At 49.7% G+C, this 5,265-nt stretch overlaps 1 pseudogene; it reads right to left on the reverse strand.

The window, feature by feature from the left end:
* Positions 1-3,273: 3,273 nt before the first annotated feature.
* Positions 3,274-5,265, reverse strand: part of LOC124002048 — a 53,162-nt pseudogene continuing 51,170 nt past the window's right edge.

Below are 5,265 nucleotides of genomic sequence, written 5' to 3' on the forward strand. Positions count from 1 at the left end.
TCATTAAGGGTACGTAACTAGGGTATTGGTTTCATTAAGGGTAAATGTAACTAGGGTATTGGTGTCATTAAGGGTACGTAACTAGGTATTGGTGTCATTAAGGGTACGTAACTAGGGTACGTAACTAGGTATTGGTGTCATTAAGGGTAATGTAATTAGAATTAAGTAACTAGGGTATTGGTGTCATTAAGGGTACGTAACTAGGCAATACGTAACTAGGTGGTATTGGTGTCATTAAGGGTACGAACTAGGTATTGGTGTCATTAAGGGTACGTAACTAGGTATTGGTGTCATTAAGGGTACGTAACTAGGGTGCGAACTAGGGTATTGGTGTCATTAAGGGTACGTAACTAGGTACGAACTAGGGTATTGGTGTCATTAAGGGTACGTAACTAGGGTATTGGTTTCATTAAGGGTACGTAACTAGGTATTGGTGTCATTAAGGGTACGTAACTAGGTATTAGGGTATTGGTGTCATTAAGGGTACGTAACTAGGGTATTGGTGTCATTAAGGGTACGTAACTAGGGTATTGGTGTCATTAAGGGTACGTAACTAGGGTATTGGTGTCATTAAGGGTACGTAACTAGGGTATTGGTGTCATTAAGGGTACGTAACTAGGGCACGTAACTAGGGTATTAGTGTCATTAAGGGTACGTAACTAGGGTATTGGTGTCATTAAGGGTACGTAACTAGGGTATTGGTGTCATTAAGGGTACGTAACTAGGGTATTGGTGTCATTAAGGGTACGTAACTAGGGTATTGGTGTCATTAAGGGTACGTAACTAGGTACGTAACTAGGGTATTGGTGTCATTAAGGGTACGTAACTAGGGTATTGGTGTCATTAAGGGTACGTAACTAGGTATTGGTGTCATTAAGGGTACGTAACTAGGGTATTGGTGTCATTAAGGGTACGTAACTAGGGTATTGGTGTCATTAAGGGTACGTAACTAGGGTATTGGTGTAATGTTACAAGGTTCATTCCCAACTCCTTTAGTGAAAAACAGAAAACTTCTTATTTCTACGTGTTCAGTTTGAACAAAACCACTTCATTTTTTCATGTATTTTATTAAAAGCTTCTTTAATTTCATCATTAGATCACACAGTGGAGCGAATCCTCCAATCAGACGGTACCAACGAGATAAGATACCTTCCTGACAATACTAAACCATAAAGCCCCAACGTGTCAGTGAGACGCAGTGGAGCAGACAAAATAATTATGGATAAAAACACACAGCTGAGCTTTGACGGGCTCTCTCTCACACCAGCTGAGAAACAAACCATACCATGCAGTAAGCTTGTGGGCACTTTCACATTCAACACAGTCAAGCTCTCTCTTGCGCGAACACACACACACACACACACACACACACACACACACACACACACACACACACACACACACACACACACACACACACACACACACACACACACACACACACACACACACACACACACACACACACACACACACACACACACACAGCAGCTGTTGTTCGTTACTGATGGAATGGGGTTTGGGGGAGTGGTAGAGGGGGTTTGGGGAGTGGTAGAGGGGGTGAGTGGTAGAGGGGGTGAGTGGTAGAGGGGTTTGGGGAGTGGTAGAGGGGGTGAGTGGTAGAGGGGGTGAGTGGTAGAGGGGGTGAGTGGTAGAGGGGGATGAGTGGTAGAGGGGGATGAGTGGTAGAGGGGATGAGTGGTAGAGGGGTGAGTGGTAGAGGGGGATGAGTGGTAGAGGGGGATGAGTGGTAGAGGGGATGAGTGGTAGAGGGGGATGAGTGGTAGAGGGGGTTTGGGGAGTGGTAGAGGGGGTGAGTGGTAGAGGGGGTTTGGGGAGTGGTAGAGGGGGATGAGTGGTAGAGGGGGATGAGTGGTAGAGGGGGTTTGGGGAGTGGTAGAGGGGGATGAGTGGTAGAGGGGGTTTGGGGAGTGGTAGAGGGGGATGAGTGGTAGAGGGGGTTTGGGGAGTGGTAGAGGAGGGTGAGTGGTAGAGGAGGGTGAGTGGTAGAGGGGGGTGAGTGGTAGAGGGGGTGAGCGGTAGAGGGGGTGCGCGGTAGAGGGGTTTGGTAGAGCGGGGTAGAGGGGGTTTGGTGCGCGGTAGAGGGGGTTTGGTGCGCGGTAGAGGGGGTTTGGTGCGCGGTAGAGGGGTTTGGTGCGCGGTAGAGGGGTTTGGTGCGCGGTAGAGGGGGTTTGGTGCGCGGTAGAGGGGGTTTGGTGCGCGGTAGAGGGGTTTGGTGCGCGGTAGAGGGGTTTGGTGCGCGGTAGAGGGGGTTTGGTGCGCGGTAGAGGGGGTTTGGTGCGCGGTAGAGGGGGGCTGGTGCGCGGTAGAGGGGGTTTGGTGCGCGGTAGAGGGGTTTGGTGCGTGGTAGAGGGGGGCTTGGTGCGTGGTAGAGGGGTTTGGTGCGTGGTAGAGGGGTTTGGTGCGTGGTAGAGGGGGTTTGGTGAGTGGTAGAGGGGTTTGGTGCGTGGTAGAGGGGGTTTGGTGCGTGGTAGAGGGGGTTTGGTGCGCGGTAGAGGGGTCAGTGGTAGAGGGGGTATGGGGAGCGGTAGAGGGGTTTGTGGAGTGGTAGAGGGGGTTTGGGGAGCGGTAGAGGGATTTGGTGCGCGGTAGAGGGGTTTGGGGAGCAGTAGAGGGGGTTTGATGCGTGGTAGATGGGGTTTGTTGCATGGTAGAGGGGGTTTGGGGAGCGGTAGAGGGGTTTGGTGCGTGGTAGAGGGGGTTTGGGGAGCGGTAGAGGGGGTTTGGGGAGCGGTAGAGGGGTCAGTGGTAGAGGGGGTATGGAGAGCGGTAGAGGGGGTTTGTGGAGTGGTAGAGGGGTTTGGGGAGTGGTAGAGGGGGTTTGGGGAGCGGTAGAGGGGGTTGGGGAACGGTAGAGGGGGATTGGGGTAGAGGGGTCGGGGAGCGGTAGAGGGGGGGTAGAGGGGGATTGGGGTAGAGGGGGTCGGGGAGCGGTAGAGGGGGGGGTAGAGGGGGGATTGGGGTAGAGGGGGTCGGGGAGCGGGTAGAGGGGGTTGGGGAGCGGGAGAGAGGGGTTGGGGTAGAGGGGGGGGGGTTTGGGGAGCGGTAGAGGGTTTGGGGAGAGGTAGAGGGGGGTTGGGGAACGGTAGAGGGGATTGGGGTAGAGGGGTCGGGGAGCGGTAGAGGGGGGTAGAGGGGGATTGGGGTAGAGGGGGTCGGGGAGCGGTAGAGGGGGTAGAGGGGGATTGGGGTAGAGGGGGTCGGAGAGCGGTAGAGGGGGTTGGGGAGCAGGAGAGAGGGGGTTGGGGTAGAGGGGGTCGGGGAGCGGTAGAGGGTGGTTGAGGACTGGTAACAGGCCCATGTTCATAGTCTCGACCCCCTAGTGAGTGAGACGTGTGATCAGTCGATCAGTCAGAGACATAAAGAGACTTGAAGCAAGAGGGGAAAAAAACTGTCCCTGACAGCAGTAATACTGTAGTAGTACTAGATAGTAGTACTGTGGTAGTACTAGTCTTCATTTCCCCAGACCAATCTTCTTGGCCTCCGTTTCGTAGATCAACAGCCTCCACATTTTAACTATGAACACCTCGGCCTCTTCGTCCAGAACCTGCAGGTACAATACATCAGTCAGTCAAGTTAGTTAGTGATCTCGTCTCTTAACACTTTTATAACCAACTCAAATGTAGGATTTACATATCATTTTTACATTTCACGTTAGTCCTTTAGCAGACTCTTATCCAGAGCGACAGTTAAGTGCGTTCATCTTAAAAATAACTGAGGTGAGAGAACTGCACATCTCAGTCGTAGAAAGTCTGAGCGAGTGGAACAGGCTAGAAGTAGCTCATTCGTGTGAACATACGATCACTATTAGTGGTTCAGCCTTGAAGATCGTTCCAATGACCATGTTTAATGATTGGCTAATGATCTACTCACCATGGCAACATCATCCAAGATCCCCTGCGGTGTGCCGTGAGACATGACCTTCAGGAGATAACATAACAAGCTGGTCAGACATCACACCGTGAGACATGACCGCTACAGTAGTGAGTCATTTAGCAGACTCTCTGATCCACTACAGTAGTGAGTCATTTAACAGACTCTCTGATCCAGAGCCACTACAGTAGTGAGTCATTTAACAGACTCTCTGATCCACTACAGTAGTGAGTCATTTAGCAGACTCTCTGATCCAGAGCCACTACAGTAGTGAGTCATTTAACAGACTCTCTGATCCAGAGCCACTACAGTAGTGAGTCATTTAACAGACTCTCTGATCCAGAGCCACTACAGTAGTGAGTCATTTAACAGACTCTCTGATCCAGAGCCACTACAGTAGTGAGTCATTGAACAGACTCTCTGATCCACTACAGTAGTGAGTCATTTAACAGACTCTCTGATCCACTACAGTAGTGAGTCATTTAACAGACTCTCTGATCCAGAGCTCAGTAGTGAGTCTGATCCAGAGCATTTAACACTCTGATCCACTACAGTAGTGAGTCATTTAACAGACTCTCTGATCCACTACAGTAGTGAGTCATTTAACAGACTCTCTGATCCACTACAGTAGTGAGTCATTTAACAGTCTCTCTGATCCACTACAGTAGTGAGTCATTTAACAGACTCTCTGATCCACTACAGTAGTGAGTCATTTAGCAGACTCTCTGATCCACTACAGTAGTGAGTCATTTAACAGTCTCTCTGATCCACTACCAGTAGTGAGTCATTTAACAGACTCTCTGATCCACTACAGTAGTGAGTCATTTAACAGACTCTCTGATCCAGAGCCACTACAGTAGTGAGTCATTTAACAGACTCTGATCCACTACAGTAGTGAGTCATTTAACAGACTATCCACTACAGTAGTGAGTCATTTAACAGACTCTCTGATCCACTACAGTAGTGAGTCATTTAACAGACTCTCTGATCCACTACAGTAGTGAGTCATTTAACAGACTCTCTGATCCAGAGCCACTACAGTAGTGAGTCATTTAACAGACTCTCTGATCCAGAGCCACTACAGTAGTGAGTCATTTAACAGACTCTGATCCAGAGCCACTACAGTAGTGAGTCATTTAACAGACTCTCTGATCCAGAGCCACTACAGTAGTGAGTCATTTAACAGACTCTCTGATCCAGAGCCACTACAGTAGTGAGTCATTTAACAGACTCTCTGATCCAGAGCCACTACAGTAGTGAGTCATTTAACAGACTCTCTGATCCAGAGCCACTACAGTAGTGAGTCATTTAACAGACTCTCTGATCCAGAGCCACTACAGTAGTGAGTCATTTAACAGACTCTCTGATCCA

The sequence above is a fragment of the Oncorhynchus gorbuscha genome, linkage group LG17 (assembly GCF_021184085.1).
Source record: "Oncorhynchus gorbuscha isolate QuinsamMale2020 ecotype Even-year linkage group LG17, OgorEven_v1.0, whole genome shotgun sequence".
In the NCBI taxonomy this organism is placed as follows: domain Eukaryota; kingdom Metazoa; phylum Chordata; class Actinopteri; order Salmoniformes; family Salmonidae; genus Oncorhynchus; species Oncorhynchus gorbuscha.